General features: G+C 44.1%; 1 non-coding gene across 1 annotated transcript; it reads right to left on the bottom strand.

The window, feature by feature from the left end:
- Positions 1-594: 594 nt before the first annotated feature.
- LOC116972651 lies at positions 595-784 on the bottom strand. The gene has a single exon (XR_004411849.1). It is a non-coding gene; the product is annotated as a U2 spliceosomal RNA (small nuclear RNA).
- Positions 785-21,459: the final 20,675 nt, after the last annotated feature.

The following is a 21,459-nucleotide window of genomic DNA, read 5'->3' as shown; positions in this document are numbered from 1 at the left end:
TTGGTTTAAATGTATGTTTACAGTATTTAGCTCACCTGATAGGTGAGTTACTGATGGTCAAACATGTTTGACGACATACGGTTTCCAATTGTTAATAAATTGTCACCTAATATCGATGTTCTCCGCCCAAGTGGTTTGGTATATGCCACCACTGATGTTGTTATCTTATAAACGAACATGCAAATTTGGTGGATTACTGAGCAAATGCTTCACTAGAATTAAGTAAGTTAATATATAATATGTTTAAGTCAATTCATATTGGCAATTAAGTATTACAAGCTCAGTAACACATCAGGACACATAAGATGTTACTCAAAACAGGTGGAAGTGTACAACCATAATCCTTCCTGCCGATAAATTCCATGATAACACTACAGATTAATCCATTTGCCCCCATATTACAGGTATGGAGATAGTTTTGAACACTAGTATCTCAGCTCATAGGAAAGGTACAAAGTTCAGTAGCTGGTAATGCTGCTATATCCCAATTACTTTGCCACGTAGTTGATTGGTGGTTAATGCACCATGACTGATAGTCTTAATGAATACCAGATAACAACATTGTGGATGGTCAACGTAAATATCTGGATATATATTTTGTGCACCGTTCCCAGAGGCACTGCAATACTGGGTCGATGCGTGGAGTGGACGGAGCAAGCCCCTATTCCATCTCCCTGTTCCAAATTCAATTTAATATATGGTCCCTAGATAAGGGACGTATCAGATATTAAACTGATAAGAACAGATACTACACTTGATCTTAGCCAAAAGGCCGAGAAACGATGCAGCTAAAGCTGTATCCAAGGATAGTTTGTCGTTAATATATAGACATGCCATGACGGAATGTTTCTAAGTGTCAGGGCTAGTTGATTCTGGATAACTTTGACTTAAATGCCGCAACGCTCATCATGGTTACTCCATCCAGGTAATTGCGGTATATCCAAAACTTATATGAGAAGGTACTGAATAGTGTGCATCTTCAAGGTCGATGTCTACCATAAAGTATCCTTGGATCCATGGTAGTAGTTACAAATCCCATGAATGGGTATACCTGGTGAAATACTCAAGTGGTTTATCAACGATGGTGCGACATTCACCATCGTGGGAGGGTAGACCACTTGGGGTGCTTGCTGAATTGGTGGCAAGATATTAATTCTATTCCCCTTGTATTTATTTTTTGGTATATAACTACCAAGAGTGATAGCTTCCTAACCAGGCGTGATTCATCCACCCCTTGTTAGTACAACCCTTAACCTTTATGTGATGGTAGGAACCATACTTATCTGTCTTCATTGTTGTTTTCTTCGGTTTCTGGTTCCTTGTTCTTGTAGGGACGATGTTTGTTGGGGGGTGGCGCATTTTCCCCTGAGGCCTGCTCTGGGCCGTGGCCTAAAATGCTACGGGTTTGGCATGCAGGCCCCGAGCTTTCACCAGTACCATGAGGTAGACGCCCCTGGTGGACACGTAGAGGTACTGCTGTCTGGTTTAGTGTGGTGCTCATTCCAGACTCTGCCCTCTTGTGCCGAATAGTTTGAACACTTCGTCCAGTTTTTTAGGACTGGTTTGGTAAGTGCCAGGTAGCAGGATCTGTGCTTGTGAGGTCGGCGTTCTCACAGTCCTGTTAATTTCATAGATTGAGGGCAGGTTTGTGAGTTCATTTCAGAAGTTATGAGGTATACCGTTGAACAGTAGGGTCAGGTGTTTTGCCATACTACCCTGCCCTTCTGGAATGAGCAGGTGGACATGATAGCCGACGTCAAGGTACCAAATGCATTTTTAAAATATTTAGGTTAAATGCGCTGCTCAATGTATCCCCCAATAATGGCGGGCACTTTGAGTAAATGCAATTTAGGGGATGCGTGATAAAACCAACGCCTCATGGCTACCTGTCTTGGAGAGGTTTTTTGGAAAAGACAGGTAGTAAGCTGGCCATCAGTTAAGACTGAAAAGCCATCTCGCTAGTGGTGGAGCCACATAGCGGCCACACCCAGCAGCTCTTCCTGATCCTGTACCTCAAGCATACTCCCGATATTGTTCAGCCAGTGACCCCTCTTCATGACCAGCCCAGCCACTGGTCACCCCAAAGCTAACCACACTAAGGAGGAAGCGATGGGCAGTGCCTAGGCACTGTGGAGGGTATGCCTGAACCCTCCAGCGAGACTGCCCCTCACGTAGCGTGTCTCACAGGAGCTCCTGCTCCAGGAGCCGCTCCAGCGGCTCAGGCGGCTGTCTCTCTCCCATGCGGGTGGAGAGACGTCCCCTCCGACAAGTCGGAAGCCAACGGCTGGATGCCTCTTCGGATGGCTGAACATCCAGCCCGCAGCTCAGGCACTAGCGGGACTGGCTTCGGCGCGGCGTGGGGATAGCGCGGAACGCCCAGTAAATGTTCCTACCACCTTCTTCTGGAGCTTTTGTGCCTTGTAGTAGACGATGAGCGCCCCTCAAAGCCAGCGCGCTCGCAGCACCTGCTCCGAGAGCCGCTCCAGCGGCTCAGGCGGCTCTCTCTCCCCCCGTGCGGGTGGAGAGACGTCCCGTCCCAAATCGGGACACCTGCCGGATGCCTCTTCGGGTGGCTATACATCCAGCCCGCTAGATCGGCTTTGGCTCGGCACGGTGTCGGGGAATTGCGGAACAACGGGGTCGCTCCTACCGCCTGTTGCTGCCCCCCTTCCCCCCGACGGGAAACGTTCCTCCTCGAACGGGGGACAGTTTTGTTCCAGAGCCTTTTTCTCTGCCTGTAAAACACAAGCAGAAAAAGGGGCTCCCCTGTAAAAGAAACCCGACCTCAGGATACTCACCTGACGGTCCGTTTCTCTGTTGCGGGAGCGCATAACTCCCGCTGCCGCTGTTGCACTGCTGGCGTAATGCCGCGCCTGCACACTGAGCGGGTTCTTCACGTAGTCACTCACGTGACTCCGAAGTAAAATCTTCTTTTTATTGCATACAGAGCTCTTCGAGCTTTCTCTTTTAGTGCATTCACTGCCATATTGAGGTTCCATGATGCTGTTAGACCAAGGTAAGTATAGGTCATAGTGTGTTCGATAACAATACCATTGAGAGCAAATTCTAATTATCTTCCTGACATCTGGGTCTTTTCTGAAAAATCATGATGTTGGTTTTCTTTAGATTTACTGCCAGGGCCCATTTTTGGCAGTACTCATCAAGTAGGTCCAACTGTTGCTGCAGTCCCTGTTCTGTGGGGGACAGCAGAACCAAGTCATCCGCATAAAACAGGGATTTTACATCTCCGTCCAGAAGACAGAGGCCTGGCGCTGTGCTCTGGTCCAACTTTACTGCCAAATCGTTGATATATACATTAAACAGTGTCGGGCTCAAATTGCAGCCTTGCCGGACGCCTCTTCTCTGGGCGAAGAGATCAGTGCATTTGTCCCCAATTTTAACGCCACATTTATTATTCAGATACATTGATTTGATAAGGTCATATACCTTTCCTCCTATACCACAGCCGAGGAGTTTGTAATAGAGCCCTTCATGCCAAATAGTCAAATGCTTTCTCAAAGTCAATAAAACAGGCAAATATTTTTCCATTTTTCGCTTGGTGTACATGTTTTTCAATGAGAGTGTGGAGGGTATTAATGTGGTCAGTGGTACGGTGTTTTAGGAGGAAGCCAATTTGGTTTTTACTGAGAATGTTGTGTTTGTTAAGGAAATCCTGCATTCTGTTATTTATGATACTGCAGAATAACTTCCCTAGGCAGCTACTGACAGATGCCACGATAATTATTTGTGTCTAATTTGTTTCCACTTTTATAAATGGGTGAAATAAGCCCTTGACACCAAATATCAAGGAAATAACCTGAACGTAGTATGATGTTGAACAGCCTAAGCACTATGTCCTGCATCTCCGGAGTGCTGTACTTGAGCATTTCATTTTTGATGCTGTCTGGACCACAGGCTTTCATTGAGTGGAGAGATTTTATTTTTATGGTCAGTTCTTCCAAAGTAATTGGGGAATCAAGAGGGTTTTGATAATCTTTAATTACTGTTTCTAGTGTTTGGAGTTTTTCTTTGATATGGAAATAATTTGAGTTCATTTTATTTATTGGGATGTCTTTATATAGATTTTTGAAGTGTGCTCTCCAGATATCACCGTCTTGAATTGGTAGTGTTTGTAGTTTTGTTGTGCTCAGGTTATTCAACATATCCCAAAATTGGTTTTGATTTATGGAATTTTCAATTTCTTCAAGTCTCTTGTGAGTGTCATTTTGTCTTTTGTTCCTAATTGTGTGTTTATACCTTTTAAGAGTTTCATTATATCTAATACGTAAGTCTGGGGTGTTTAGTTGACGGTGTTTTTGGTTCGATATTGTTCTCAGGTCTTTTCTGACACTTTTACACTCATGGTCGAACCATTTTTCATGGTTGTGTTTTTTGATACATTTTCTCTTCTTTCACGTCAGCTTTGATAGCTGCCTTGTGAAAGATCATATTAATGTCATTCATAGCCATGTTTACACCATCTCTAGTAGTCTCATATGGGTTTGTCTTGAATTTCAGTATTTTATTTGGGAGATCGGGTGATTTCAGGGCCATGATGAATTTATCTCCACTATCTGAAGCCCATTTGTAAGTCTGATTTAGTTTATACAGCTTACTGGGTTCCTTTTTTACATCTTTAGTTTGAACATTAAATTTTAGGTACACGTTGATTTGACTATGGTCTGAAAGAGGGGACTGCTGCCTAACAGTGAATGCACTGATAGTGCAGGGGTCTATGTCAGTAATTGCGTAGTCTACCACGCTAGACCCAAGAGCTGAGGAATATGTAAACCTTCCCAGCGAGTCCCCTCTGAGCCGACCATTAACTATGTACAGGCCCAAGGCTCGACAGAGATGCACTACCTCTCTACCACTTTTATTTATTTCACAGTCAAGGTTGTTTCGGTTAATGATAGTTGGTGTGACATACAAGGGGGTTTGACCGAACACATGGTTGTTGCCCTGTGGGTCTATGGAGTCGGGTTCACATCCGGTCCTTGCATTCAGGTCTCCACATAGTAGCACATTTCCCTGGGCCTGGAAATGATTGATTTCCCTGTGGAGAGTTTCAAATATATCCTCTTCAAAATATGGCGATTCTGTTGGGGATATGTAGGTGGCACATAGATATATATCTTTTCCAATTATTCCAATTTTTTAATCTAATTTCAACCATATATGTGATTTCCCCTGTTTTATTGATGTAATGTGACTGTCTAGTTCTTCTTTGTACCACACCAAGACCCCCCCAGAGGTTCTGCCCTTATGTATATCAGTAGTTTTTACTGAGGGCACCATGACTTCATGGTACCCTGAGGGACAGTGAATGAACGTATCCTTTCGATGCTACTATGTTTCTGTTAATATCATTTATATCAGTACTTCTATAGACTTTCAGGCAACTCAGGGTTCCCAGTCTTATCCCGAAGGTTGCAAGAGTAGAGAACCTGTATATTCCCGCAGCCTATATGAAATGAACTCATTATTTGTATTTTATTCTTTTTTTTTTTAATTAATAAAAACCTTATTTTTTGGGGGACAGGTGGCGAAAACAGACTAGATCTGCAGCGCGAAAAGAGAGAGAAAGAAGAAGAGAGAGAGAAAGAGAGAGACGAAGAGAGAAAGGACGAGAAAAACGCAGAGAGAAGAACGAGAGAAGAAGAAAAGAGAGAGAGAGAGAAAGAAAGAAAGAAGGAAGAGAGAGAAAAAGGAGAGAGAAAAAAAGAGCGAGAAAACAGAGAGAGAGAGAAGAGAGAGAGAGAAAGAGCACGAAAAGAAGAGAGAGAAAAAGAGAGAGAGACAAAAAGAGAGAAAAAAAGAGCAGAGAGAAAAAAAAGAATAGCTCATGCAACCAACTATAAACCAAGGACATAAGCTCAACCCACTCCCACTCACCCCACCCCCTGACCCCCTACCATCACCTCACCCTCACACTACCCATTCCCTCACCCTCCAGCCCCCCTTTCATTCTCTCCCACCTCTCTCTTCCCCTCCTCCCCCACCCTCACCCACCCTCCCTCGCCTCCTCCCCTCCACCCCCATTTCCCTCTGTCTCTTGCCCTTCTGTCTGCCCCTCTCTCTCTGTCTATCCCCATTCTCTCTCTGCCCTCACTCTCTACCTCCTCCCCTCCCTCTCTAGATGCGCCTGCGAGTTGGGGGCTATGCGTCAGTGGATAGGGCGGTTATGGGGTAAAAGGAGCAAATTAATAATATTAATATAATATCAGCTTGTGTGCAGGGGGGTAGTTAGGGTGTGTGTGGGTGTGGTTAGTGTGTGTGACGCCACATGCCGCCCCCCTCCCCCCCCCCCCGCAACCGCGCGTTGGAGGAACAGACCCAACGGGTCTGCACTTGGTCTAGTACTTATTAAAACTGTGTATGTGTGTGTGTGTATGTGTGTGTGTGTGTGTGTGTGTGTGTGTGTGTCATTTCGCATTAGATTCACATCTCCTCGAAAACCCGATGCGGTAACGACAGAGAATTGTGTATCTGTGGGATTCTCTGCCACAGAAGGCAGTGGAGGCCAATTCACTGGATATTTTCAAGAGAGAGTTAGATATAGCTCTCAGGGCTAACAGAATCAAGGGATATGGGAGAAAGCAGGAACGGGGTACTGATTTCTGATGATCAGCCATGATCATATTGAATGGCGGTGCTGGCTCGAGGGGCCGAATGGCCTACTACTGCACCTATTTTCTATGTTTCTATGTTTCTAACAATATGTTGCTTGGACACTGCAAGACACCCTGAAAGGTGTCACTAAAGGTCCACTTTTTAATCAAGGTGAATGGTGAATGCTGTTGGTTGTCGTGAATGCAATTTCCATGCCACTTTTTAGTTTAGTTTAGATTTGTTTAGTTTATTGTCACATGTACGGCAGCTTCTTAGTTAATCACCTTCATAAGATTCAGCTCTGAGGCAAGTGTCATAAGATGTTTTGGTAACAAAATTATTTTTGGTCCCTGGTCCTATTTACCTGTCATTTCAAATGGCCTGTTAACGTTTCTAAAACATCTGCAGATGCTGAAAATCTAAAAAAAATACACGTTGGAAATGCTGAAAAAGTCAGCTGTTCAGGCAACAACTGTGGGAAGAGAAATAGTGTGAACTGTTTAAGTTGAAGACCTTCATCAGAACTCGATCTGAAATGCTAATGAATCATGAATTTACTGAAGAGAACTGTTAATCATTTTAATGAAGTAAAACATGCTTCGTTATCTCCTCTGCTGTATAATCTTGTTATTGCCAATTCCAGAAAGGCTTGTAGGAATAGTGCGCAATGTTCCGAATGTGGCTTTCCAAAGGAGCGATATAGATACCATGTTGAAGCATCTGAAAGTGCATTTTAATATGTGCTTTCATACGGTCTACAGAACCAAGATTACTAAACGTCCATGAACGTATTCACATCGCAATAAATCCAGCCTAGAATTCAAGCTTCAGATGCAATCCTGACATAAATTCCACACTACAAAGGAAACTAAATCATCGAGCCCATGTAGAAATATGAACAAAAAGTGCAATTTTTACTGAAATGACCTGACCTTTAGACTTTGGACTTTAGAGATACAGGGCGGAAACAGGCCCTTCGGCCTTCTGAGTCCATGCCAGCCAGCGATCCATGTAGTACACTAGCACTATCCTATACACTAGGAACAATTTTACAACTTACCAAAGCCATTAAAACCACAAACCTGTAGATCTTTGGAGTGTGGAGGAAACCAGAGCACCCTAGGAAAACCCAGGGAGAATGTACAAACTCTGTACAGACAGCACCCGTCAGGATTGAACCTGGGTCTCTGGTGCTGTAAGGCAGCAAATCTAACGCTGTGCCACAGTGCTGCACTGTGGCTTTTATGTTGTGGAGCTGTTACAAGCTGGATGCTCATCTCCACAGCTTCAACGAACCTGTGTTAAAATCATTGCAACCGCCTAAGTGAAAGAAGAGATGACCTTGTGATCTATGGGAAGCATTGGCCCAGTGCGGGAGCTCCTTGCAGCAGACGATGATGATCTGCAACTGACTTTGTGCTGGCCCAGACTCCATGTAGTTACGTCCATGTTCTTTGCCAGCTTAGCTGTACAGCAGCGCAAGTTGTTAGAAACGTATTGAAAGCAGGCAGGCCATCTCTGTTGCCAGCTGAGCCTTTTTGGCATGCTTTCCATCATCTTCCATCGCATTTTAGCTATGATGTACTGCACCTCCTCTGCTGCATAACCAAACTACATCACTAATTTTAACTTGACTTATTGCAAAAAAACATTGTTCTCCCCTCAGCATCCTTGAAGGATGTTATAACAAATTATATTTCAAATCCCATTATTAATTTTTGCAGTACATCATGTCTGTTTAACCTGTTCAGTGCCGCCTTTGAATACCCATGGGTAATGGCCAATAGTGTTTAAAAAAAACTTAGCAGTAACAGGTTAAATTTTAGAAATGCGTCAGCTGTGAATCTAAATGTATCTGATCACAATGCTTAGTCTTGTAGACTACAGATAACTGTAATGCAGTGTAGCAAAGCTTAAATTGGATACTCTAGAAAACTGGTTCAAGGATCACAATATAGGTTGGTCTTACATCATTCTAATCCAGATAGCATAGTAAGCCTCTACTGTCCATCCATTCACATGATTATTGCATACAGTCACCACTGACTTTTCTTATAACAGATAGCTAATTTTCACATGAATAGGACAGGTTTGGAGGGAAATGGGCCAAATGCAGGCAGGTGCGACAAGTGTGTAGCTGGGACATGTTGGCCAGTGTGGGCAAGTTGGGCTGATGGACCTTCTTCTATGCTGCATCACTTTATGACACTATGACTGTGGCATAAAGTGATGCATGGCATGGTGTGTTAAGCAGGTGGTAGACACAGCACACTATCACCTGCAAAGGCCGCACAGTGGCATAACACTAGAGTTGCTGCCTTATTTATGCCCCTGTCCCACTTAGGAAACCTGAACGGAAACCTCTGGAGACTTTGTGCCCCACCCAAGGTTTCCATGCGGTTCCCGGAGGTTCCCGGAGGTTTTTGGCAGTCTCCCTACCCGCTTCCACTACCTGCAACCTCCGGCAACCACCTGCAACCTCCGGGAACCGCACGGAAACCTTGAGTGGGGCGCAAAGTCTCCAGAGGTTTCCGTTCAGGTTTCCTACGTGGGACTGGGCATTACAGCGCCAGAGACCCGGGTTCGATCCTGACTGCACGGAGCTTGGCCGTTCTCCCTGTGACTAAGTTTTCCACGGGTACTCCAGTTTTCTCCCACATTCCAAAGACGTGCAGTTTGGTAGGTTAATTGACTTCTGCAAATTGTCCCTGGTGTATAGGATAGAACTAGTGTCCTGGTCATTGGCGATCGACGCAGACTCAGTGGGCCAAAGGGCCTGTTTCCACGCTGTATGTCTTTAAACTAAACTAAACCTGCTGTTCAGCCTTGGCTTGCTCTTAAATTCTTCCATCAACTAGAAGCTAAGACAGACTGCTGCATTACTACAATTGTGTGGGTCACAGAATCACCATCCCATCCCATCCCCTACAAAATCCGGCATCATCAATATTGGAGCCATTTTTTCTAAAAATACTAGCCCAATCTCCACCCAAGTAAAAAGAGAAATCAGTCAGTTTTCATTTAAGTCATTTTTAGTGTTTAAGCATGTCTAATGTTGTTCATCAACTGGACAATTGTAAGTCAGTTTAAAGTCCATGATATAGTCTGAAGAAGGGTTTCGATCCAAAATGTCACCTATTCCTTTCCTCCAGAGATGCTGCCTTTCCCGCTTAGTTACTCCAGGTTTTTGTGTCTGTCTTCGGTGTAAACCAGTACCTGCAGTTCCTTCCTACACATTAAATTTGGGGCACTTTCTGCAGCTTGCGACCTTCTGGGTAAGCACTGCCGCCATTGCCGACTTCTTTGCGATGTAAACTTGAGTGGTCGTACAGTGTTGTGGACATTACGAACTGTCTTGATTGCACTTCGTAATGGCAAGGTCCAAAGACGTACAGATATGTTGGTAAATTAGCTTGGTAAATGTAATAATTATAACCATATAACATAACAATTACAGCACGGAAACAGGCCATCTCGGCCCTTCTAGTGTGTGCCGAACACTTACTCTCACCTAGTCCCATCTACCTGCACTCAGACCATAACCCTCCATTCCTTTCCCATCCATATACCTATCAAATTTATTTTTTAATTATATTATCGTACCTGCCTCCACCACTTCCACTGGAAGCACATGCCACACAGCTACCAGTCTCTGAGTAAATTGTCCCTAGTGTGTGTAGGATAGTGTTATTGTGAGGGGATCGTTAGTTGGCGTGGAGCCGGTGGGCCGAAGGGCCTGTTTCTGTGCTGTATCTCTAAACTAAACTAAACTAAACTAAACACTAGGGACTGAGTACAGAATTGTATACGTATGTGTGAGTTCACGTAAGTTGCCTACTGTGCAAGTCGGGGAGTATCTGTACGTGATCATTTGCTCCTCAGGACTTGTCTTATTTACACTTCAGTTTAGGAGCGTCATCAGCTGTGCAATGCTCTTGAAAACAGGAAAACATTTAAATTATTTAAATTAACTTTCATTAAAGCACCAAAAAATGGAACTGGTAAATTTGAAGCTTTTGCGTTGAACTGCTCTGCTGTCATGCCAACCTGCAGACTTACATCCTCCGATGAAGGAATACAGATGAATCATCAATATATTTTTTAATATATATATCTTTATTATCTTGGGTACCAAGGTACAATGAAATACTTTTTTTGCATATTGCTCAGCAAGACTATCCTCATACATAAGGACAATTCCCCGGTTAGTACAGAATGTACAGAACAGCCCACTGAGTCTATTTCCAAGAGGTGCCATATTGGCACCACTTTACAGTCCCAGCTATGGCGCGACAATACTGTCAACATGTTGGACGTCGACAAAAGCCGACAGTGAGTTACATCGTCTGACACACCAGCGAACGAACGAACGAACAAACGAGCTACGGCTGGCCACAAAGACCTGTTGCAGGCATCGTCTCCATGAGAGAAACTAGAGAGGAACAAAACTGGACTGGAATGATGGGTCTGGCTCTACGGTGAGTGCTGGTTTAATAAGAAGAAGGAGGAAGAAATAAACACAACCAAACTAAACGTGCCCAATTAGTGCCAAAATAAATCAATTAGTTTAGCTTAGTTTAGAGATGCAGCGTGGAAACAGGACCTTCGGCCCACTCAGTCCGTGCCGACCAGCGATCCCCGCACATTAACACTGTCCTACACACACTAAGGACAAAAGAATAACCTTCAATAGCTGAGGTTACCTTGCATATGGCCATCTTAAACTTTGTGCTTTTGATTCTCACTTCAGCGCCCACTTGATTTTGAGGGGTCAATTCCACCCTTTGCTGACAGCTGTCTTTTGCTGCCCGCAACTGCGTTTACTTATGGAATATTATTTTTGTCAGCGGGACAAGCAGCATCTCTGGAGGGAAGGAATGGGTGACGTCGGGTTGAGATCATTCTTCAGACTGAAGATGGGTCTCGACCCGAAGTGTCACCCATTCCTTCACTCCAGAGATGCTGCCTGCCCCACTGAGTTACCAGCAGTTTGTGTCTCCCTTCGATTCAAACCAGCATCTGCAATTCTTTCCTGCACATTTTGTCTGCTCCATTGCAAGTTCTCATCAAGGTATGTCTACTTTGAAGTTCTCCTCCTCTCTCCGACGAGACTTCAGCAAAATTGTCTCTCACTGCTGCTCCCTGTCTGTTATTCCTCTTGCCCTCCAATCAGTCTGAAGAAGGGTCTCGACCCGAAACATCACCCATTCCTTCTCTCCAGAGATGCTGCCTGTCCCACTGATTTAGTTTGTGTCTACCTTCGATGTAAACCAGCATCTGCAGTTCTTTCCTACACATTATTTTTGTCAGGATTGATTATATTTCAACACGTCTCACTTTGTGGTATGTATTCAATAAATGAAGAAAGGCAGTTTGGATTGATTGTTGTAATTCACACAGATGCAGTTGTATGGAATGTGACAGAGCTCCGAGTTCTCACTGCCAACCGAGACCGATCTCCTACCACTGATTTTAATACTTCAATGGCGGAACACAATCATTAATTGCTTCACTAATGTTTCCAATGGTTGAATAGCGCTTTTATTGTCGCATGTGCAAAGTGCAAACGCACAGTGGCATTATTTTCTTACAAACGGTCCAGTGCGGTGGGGCAGCGATGGAGTTGCTGCCTCACCAGGTGCGATCCTGGCTATGGGTGCTGTACGGTGTTTGCAATGTTCTCCCCGTGACCTGCATGAGTTTTCACCGAGAACTTTGGTTTCCTCCCACACTCCAGACGTCCAGATCCCCATGAAGTGCTTCGAAAGGCTGGTCCTCTCCCATATTAAATCCAGCATCCCTGCCTCACTGGACTCCCATCAATTTGCATACAGGGCAAATAGATCGACAGAGGATGCCATCTCTCTGGCCCTTCACACTGTCCTGACTCACCTGGACAGACAGGGCACGTATGTGAGGATGCTCTTCATTGACTATAGCTCTGCATTCAATACGGTCATCCCCACCAAGCTCACCACCAAACTCCACCAGCTAGGCCTCAGCTCACCGACATGCGCTTGGATCCTGAACTTTCTCACGGAGCGACCGCAGGCAGTGAGACTGGGCCCGCACCTGTCCTCCACCATCGCCCTGAGCACTGGCACACCACAGGGGTGGGTACTAAGCCCCATGCTCTACTCCCTCTTCACTCACGACTGTGTCCCTGCATTCGACACCAACACCATCGTGAAGTTTGCAGACGACACAACAGTGATTGGGCTGATCACCAACGGTGATGAAACAAACTACAGAGCGGAGGTGCAGAACCTGGCGGACTGGTGCGCCAATAACAACTTGGCACTAAACACCTCCAAGACCAAGGAGCTAATTATTGACTTCAGGAGGTCCCATTCTGGAGAACACGCCCCAATCTCCATTTACGGGGAAAGTGTGGAGAGAGTGTCCAGCTTTAAGTTTCTGGGCACTCACATTTCAGAAGACCTCACATGGTCCACAAACACCGCCGCGCTGGTCAAGAAGGCACAGCAACGACTGTTCTTCCTGAGGACATTAAAAAAGACTGGTCTGCCCCAACAGCTGCTGACAACATTCTACCGCTGCACCACAGAGAGCATACTAACATATGGCATCTCTGTGTGGTATCTCAGCTGCACGGAGGCGGAGAGGAGAGCTCTACAGCGCGTCGTCAACAGAGCGCAGCGGATCATCGGGACAGAGCTACCAGCCTTGGAGGGCATCTACCACACGCGGTGCCTCAGGAAGGCCCTCAGCATCCATAAGGACTCATCACACCCCTGCCACGGTCTGTTTCAACTACTTCCTTCCGGCAGACGTTACAAGGCCTTCTACGCCCGAACCTCTAGACTCAGGAACAGTTTTATCCCAAGAGCTATAGCGGCTCTGAACCGACCCTAATGAGTGCCCCCCCACCCACTCCCTTTGGACAGTCTCCCTCAGGTGGTCACGTCAATCAATTCAGCTTGCTTATTTATGTATTGTATTTATTTACCTTTCTTGTACATCAGTGGAGCTGCACACTAAATCTCGTTGCACTGACGTGCAATGACAATAAAAGATATATTATTATTATTATTATTACTATTACAGGTTTGTCGGTCAATGGGTTTGGTATAAATGTAATAATTGTCCCTAGTGTAGGGTAGTGTTAATGTGTGGGCATCACTGGTCGGTGCAGATTTGGTGGGCCGAAGGGCCTGTTTCTGCATTGCATCTTTAAACTAAAACTAAACTAGAGTATTGCCAAACAAAAGCACATCCCTGATTGGCAACTTGTACAGGCCAAGTACAGGCATGATCTACTGATCCTGCATGCAAGAGGCAACATGTTTTCATAAGTTCATAAGTTATAGGAGCAGAATTACATCATTCGGCCCATCAAGTCTACTCTGCTATTCAACCATGGCTGATCTATCTTTCCCTCTCAACCCCATTCTCTTGCCTTCGCACCATAACCCCTGATGCCCATACTAACCAAGTCAATCTTTGCCTTAAAAATATCCATTGACTTGGCCTCCACAGCTGTCTGTGGCAATGAATTCCACAGATTCACCACCCTCTGGCTAAAGAAATTCCTCCTCATCTCCTTTCTAAAAGTACCTCCTTTTATTCTCTGGCTATGACCTCTGGTCGTGGAGTCTCCCACTCGTGGAAACATCCACTCGATCTAGAGCTTTCACCTCCACACTCTAGGTATTATGAGTGGTGCTTGTTCCAGACTGCTGTAGCTCTCCAGCATTGCCATCCCTTGGACCTTAAACTGAATTAAATATTTAAACTGAACAAGAAAATGGCAGTAACAGGCAATAACAGCAACGGCTTTCAGTAAAGATTCAAAGCTAACAAATATGCATGGCATTGCCATGCCATATATTGTGGGGTACTGCAACCTTGCAAGCATCCACGCGCATAACGTATTACAATTCATCTAAAAGCACTCGTCTGATTGAGAGCTCATCCATCAACACTGCACTCAGCTACTTATGGGTCATGTTTAATCATACGTTAGTCCATTTCTCTTAAAGGTGCTTGAGATGCTGGCAAGAGGTAGTTGCCTTGTTCTCTAACATTTCCAATTACAACCTGTTTAAGCATCTTCCTACGGGAAGAATCAATCCTACTGACAGAAATAAGGTGCTACGTAAGGGTGATATTAGGGTAGAGTGGGAGCAGCAAAGGTTCACAGCAAAGTTGTTACCTGAACTGGAGGGCTTGAGTTATAAGGAAAGTATGGATAGACAGGAACTTTTTTTTTCCTGGAGTGAAGATTGAGGGGTGACCTTATAGAGGTATACAACATCATGAAGGGTATAGACAAGGGCATTACAGTGATACAGCGGTAGAGTTGCTGCCTTACAGCGGCAGATACCCAAGTTCGATCCTGACTACGAGTGCTGTCTGAACAGAGTCTGCATGTTCTCCCTATGACCATGTGGGTTTTCTCCGGGTGCCCCAGTTACCTCCCACATTCCAAAGGCGTGCAGGTTTGTAGGTCAATTTGCTTCTGTAAATTGTCCAAAGAGTGTAGGATAGAACTAGTGTACAGGGTGATCGCTGGTTGGTGTTGACTCGGTGGGCCAAAGGGCCTGTTTCAAGGCTGCATCTGTAAACTAAACCAAACTAAGCTAAGGTGAATAAGCACAATCTTGAGCCCCGGAGAGGGAAGTGTAAACCTAGAGGACATAGATTTAAGGTGAGAGTTTAGTGGCCTGAGAAACGACTACTGGAGTTTTCAACAAATCTTTATTCACAAGTTTGATTGCCAGTATGCAGGTTCTACAGACACGTCTGTCCACAACGGTGGTCAGCGCTGAACTAACGCGCGCAAGTGAAAACCGCGCAAAACAAGCGGCCCCTCCCGAGTCACGTGACCGCGGCTTCCGAACGCCGGGTTTGATCTCTGCGTACGCCAGCAGGCGCCGCTACAAGAGAGGAAATATTGAAAGGACATCTGAGGGACAACCTCTTCACACAGAGTGTTGTGGGTATATGCCAGAGGAAAGTGATGGAGGCTTTATGTTTAAAAGATATTTAGACAAATACATGAATAAGAAAGATTTGGATAGGGGATAAATGCAGGCAAATGGGACAAGTGTAGAAAGACAGAAGGGCACAAAGTGCTAGAGTAACTCAACGGGTCAGGCAACATCTCTGGAGAACATGAATAGGTGACATTTCGGGTCAGTATCCAAAACGCCCCGTATCCATGTTTTCCAGAAATTCTGCCTGATCTGCTGAGTTTTGTGGCCTTTTATGTAAACCGGCATCTGGTTTACATAAAGAGTTCCTTGTTTCTAGTGTAGAAAGGCATCTTGATTAGCATAAAAAGGTTGGACCAAAGTACTGTTTCTGTACTGAATAGTTATAAATCATCCTCTCAGTGGTCATATCTTGGCAACAAGAGGTTCTGGCCCAAGCTGCAGAGATCTGAGGAGATAATGAAGAAATGCTCAATTAATGGGTGGCATGGTAGCACAGCGATACAGTTGCTGCATTACAGCGCCAGAGGCCCAGGTTCGATCCTGATTTACGGGAGCGGTCTGTACAGAGTTTGCACGTTCTCCCTGTGAGTCCACGGGTTTTCCCTGGGTGCTCCGGTTTCCTCCCACATTCCAAAGACATGCAGGTTTGAAGGGTAATTGGCTTCAGTAAATTAATATACAATGAACAATAGGTGCAGGAGTAGGCCATTCAGCCCTTCGAGCCAGCACCGCCATTCAATGTGATCATAGCTGATCATCCACAATCAGTACCCCATTCCTGCCTTCTCCCCATATCCCCTGACTCCGCTATCCTTAAGAGCCCTATCTAGCTCTCTCTTGAAAGTATCCATAGAACCAGCCTCCACTGCCCTCTGAGGCAGAGAATTCCACAGACTCTCAACTCTCTGTAGCAATGTTACAAAATTTTGAGATTTTAAAAATCAAGTCTGCAATTTATCCCATCAGATAAAGCATAACAATAAGTTTAATTTGACACCTAATTCACTTTCATATCTCAAGTATTAAAAAAGTTATGGCCATTTTCATACTGGGAAATGAGCACCTTGTTCCCTATTGATTTTCTATGGACATAACAAAAAAGCTGTGATCGTGAACAGTCAAAAGCCCATAACTTTCTTAAAAATTAAGAGAACTGAATGAAATTTTCAGTTATCATAGATTGAAGCATTCTGAAACAAATATAAAATAATCTTACTTGGATGACCTGAAATTAAAGCATATAATTAGTTAGTTACCTAATTGTAGCTAATTTCAGACTTCAATTACTAGATCTAAACATCGATCCATTTCTTAATAAATGATTAACATTTTTAAATAGCCTAAATGTCCAAATAATATTCACAAATAATTCACAATAAAACATGATTTTTAAATCTCATTTACATTAATTTATAGACCAAATGGAAGGAATTTAGTGTTCAATTGCTGTAAATTAAAGTCCATTTTAAATCAGCTTTCCAGTGGGTCCCTGTGGAACGCGCTGGTTTAGAACGTTCACATTGCGGTAGTTTTGTGCCCCAAATGCCCAGAAAAATACTGCGGGATATAATGGGGCCAAATTGAGCTACTCGCAATATTAAACTTTGTATAAAGGGATCTTTAGAAGCCCTTTTTAATGTAAAAATATACAGCCTACCTTCAGCTGTCTGCTTTATGAGACCCTGCGGGTGCGGGTGGTCGCGGGTTTAGAGATTGATTTTTAAACTACTATAACTATTTTACGAGGCCTTTAAAACTAATAATAGCTTTTGCGACGGGGTCTTTCAGCGATTTTTCGTTAATAATTAACTAGGCTGAACATCTTCGATTTGAACAGCCTAGAGAAAATCGCGTTTTAAACCCGCCCCCTCTAAACGGCGCCAAAATCGCGCACAACCTCAGCGGCAGATATTCAATGACGCTTCAGGTAGGCTTTGCAACATACCTACTCTCTGTGTGAAAAAGTTTCCTCATCTCCGTTCTAAATGGCTTATCCATTATTCTTAAACTGTGGCCCCTGGTTCTGGACTCCCCCAATATCGGGAACATGTTTCCTGCCTCTAGCGCGTCCAAACCCTTAATAATCTTATATGTTTCAATTGCCCCTAGGGTGTAGGAGAGAACAGGTGTGCAGGGTGATTGTTGGTCGGCGTGGACTCGGTGTGCTGATGGGCCTCATTCCACTCTGTATCTCTAAACTAAATTGTACTAAAACTAAGTAATGCACTCAAGGTGCAGTCAGTCTGATGACGTGTTCAACCATTCAATGGAAACCTTAACTAGAAATATGGAAGAGCCCAATTTCAGACACTGCAATAGAGAGGCAAGAAGCCCTAGGTGGAGATGCAAGAGATGCTGGAATCTGGGGCGACAAACATTCTGCTGGTGGAACTGAACGGTACAAGCAGCATCTGTGAAGGGAAGTAGACAGATGATGTTTCAGGTCAGGTCCCTTCATCTGGACAGACAGGATGAAGAGTCCCTACCTAAAATGACGACTGCCCATTCTCCACCACAGTGTGTCCTGCTGAGTTCTTTCAGCAGGTTGTTTGTTGATCAAGGATTGCTAGATAGTGGACAGATGAGACAAAAAACACAGTAAATGTTCAAGGAAGAATGGTGACTGAAGCAAAAGTGTCGACAGATTATTTTGTTTAGTTCAGAGATACAGCACGGAAACAGACCCTTCGGCCCACTGATTCCGCACTAGAACTATCTTACGCGCTACGGACAATTTACAAATTTTTCATCTAAGCCTAATTAACCTACTAACCTGCATGTCTTTGGAATGTGGGAGGGAACCGGAGCTCCCCGGGGAAAACCCACGCAGTCACGGGGAGAACGTACAAACTCCGTACAGACAGCACCCATAGTCAGAATCGAACACGGGTCTCTGGCGCTGTAAGGCAACTACTCTACCACTGTGCCACCATGCTACCCCTACAGAGGAATTGCAGAGGAATGTTTCAGAAGAGAGTATCAGTGGCCTAAGCGGATAATAAATTAGGTAGTTGGACAATGGATGAAATGTTAGCTCAAAGAGAAAATCAGAGGAGATCATGATAATAAAGACAAATATAAACTGTGGTTAGGTGAAGGGACTATTGGATCTCATGAGAAACTGAACTTTAGAAAAGAGCTTTAGAATTTATGGCAAGCATCCAAGAAAAAAACATGGGGAGGTCAAAGGTGTAGATCAAATGCTTCAGAAAACAAAAATGCGGGTCATAGGAGACAGAACATGAACATGAGAAAAAGTACATTGTAGTGAACGTACATCGGCTGCTAGTGGAATAGTTAACTTTCTTCCAAAGTTGAGATGAATGATACAAGTTAACATAAGTGCACAGAAACTGGAGTTCACTCTCCTTTGGCGTGAAGCATGTGTTAAGTATAGGTAGCAATGTTACAAAATCTTGAGATTTTAAAAATCAAGTCTTTAATTTATCCCATCAGATAAAGCATAAAAAGAAGTTTAATTTGACACCCAATTCACTTTCATATCTTCAGTATTAAAAAAGTTATGGCCATTTTCATACTCGGAAATTGGCATCTTGTTCCCCATTGCTTTTTCATTGACTTAACACAAATGCTGTGATCGAGAACATTTAAAAGCCGATAACTTTCTTAAAATTTAAGAGAACTGAAAGAAATTTTCAGTTATAATAGATTGAAGCATTCTGAAACAAATATGAAACAATCTTACTTAGATGACTTGAAATTAAAGCATATAATTAGTTAGTTACCTAATTGTAGCTAATTACAAAATTCAATTACTAGATCTAAACATCTATCCATTTCTTAAGAATAGATTAACATTTTTAAATAGCCTAATTGTCCAAATAACATTCACACAAGAATTCAGAATATAACATAATTTTTAAATCTCATTGTCATGGGTTTATAGGCCAAATGGAAGGAATTTAATGTTTAATACCTGTAAATTAATGGCCATTTAAATCAGCTTGCGAGTGGGATTTTCTGGAACGGGACCATTTGGAACGTTCAGATGCGGTGAATTTATACCCCCATATCGGCAGCAAATACACTGCCGGTTCTTCCGGGGGGAAAATCACCGTTTCTCAACTTAAAATGTGAATTAAATACATCTTAAGAAACACTTTTATACATACTTTCTTTTACCTGGTCCTCCATAAAATCCGTCCCAGTTGTCGGCATTGACGGCTTCAGAAGCTGATTTTAAAATCATTCCAGCGATTAACTTGTCGGGTGAATTTTTTTTAAAAACACACAGAACGGCTGTAGGAACGATTCTTTAGCAACATCTTGCACTCCAACAAATATAATTCAGGACCAGGTCGGGAAAAAACCCCGTTTTAACCCCGCTCCCCCCTCAAACGCGCCAAAATCGCACACACGACCAGTGGCAGAATTGCAGCGCCGCTGAAGGTAAGTTTTGTAACATACCTAGTATAGGGTCAGGAGCTGAAGCAGTGCCTCAGTAGTTACTTTAGGACCTCCACACAGAGCTTGTGGCTCCTGTGACAGACACAAAAAGCTGGAGTAACTCAGCGGGACAGACAGCATCTCTGGAGAGAAGGAATGGTGACGTTTCGGGTCGAGACCCTTTTTCAGACTCCTGTGTCCTTGTTGTACAGTCAGTGCTGGAAGAACACTCCCCCATTGCAGCCATATGTGCAGCGGTAGAGTTGCTGTCTTACAGTGCCAGAGACCCAGGTTCCTTCCTGACTACAGGTGCTGTCAAAGGAGGATCTGACGTGACGGAACCACCGAGCACTACGGGGGACCACAAATGGAATGCGTTAATATGATGCAAAATAAAGAATTTGACTGTGGCTTGCCACATGTGACAATAAAGTATAATTCATTCATCATTCATGTCTGTACGGAGTTTGTATGTTCTCCCCGTGACTGCGTGGGTTTTCTTCAGGTGCTCCAGTTTCCTCCTACATCCCAAAGACGTGCAGGTTTGTAGGTTAATTGGCCCTAGTGTGTAGGATAGAATTAGTGTATGGGTGATCACTGGTCAGTGCAGACTCGGTGAGCTAAAGGGCCTGTTTCCACACTGTATCTCCAAGCTAAGCTGAGGACAAGGTAGCATTAGAAGAGGCTTCAATGGAGCGGAGGAAAAACATGGAGGAGCAGGAAACAGGTGAGTTCACAATGTCTAGTTTCCGTTTCAGTCTCTTATCCTTCTCCCCTGTCAGCACAATGAATTTGCCTTCTTCTGCTTCTTCCTCTTCTTCTTGTGTATGGCGTGCACAGCCTAAAGTTGCAGGACAACTTGTTCTATTTGATCTTATTTGATTGTGCTTGTTGGGTTGATTGCATTAGTCGAAAACAGGGCGAACCACGTGAAGGTTGCAATCTCCCACCCCTGAATTTGCCTAAATGGCTCTCATTCTGTTTAAAGAATGGTCCTGACCTGAGACGTCACCTATCCATGTTCTCCAGAGATGCTGCCTGACCCGCAGAATCCTCCGGCACTTTGCGTCTTTTTATGTTGACCAGCATCTGCAGTTCCCTTTGATTCTCATACTGCTAATTCTCCCAAACTACTGTGGACTATAGGCTGGTTAAGGTATCAGTGATTTCTGCAAGCAACTCAGCACTGAATGTGATTTGTAAATGGGAACTCCCCAGTGAATTATCTAACAAATCGCAGGCCATTGAATGATTGAAAGATATAACACGGAATCGGGCCCTGTGGGCCATCGAGTCCACGCCTACCATCGATCACCTGTTCACAATACTTCAATGTTATCTCACTTTTTGCATCCAATTCTTAGACACAATGGGTAATTTACGGAGGCCATTAGCCTACAAGCCAGCATGTCTTCGGGATGTTGGAGGAAACCGGAGCACCAGGAGGAAACACATCGTCACAGGGAGATCGTGCAAACTC

Source organism: Amblyraja radiata, chromosome 4 (assembly GCF_010909765.2).
Source record: "Amblyraja radiata isolate CabotCenter1 chromosome 4, sAmbRad1.1.pri, whole genome shotgun sequence".
Classification (NCBI taxonomy): domain Eukaryota; kingdom Metazoa; phylum Chordata; class Chondrichthyes; order Rajiformes; family Rajidae; genus Amblyraja; species Amblyraja radiata.
This window is presented reverse-complemented; position numbering and strand designations above follow the sequence as displayed.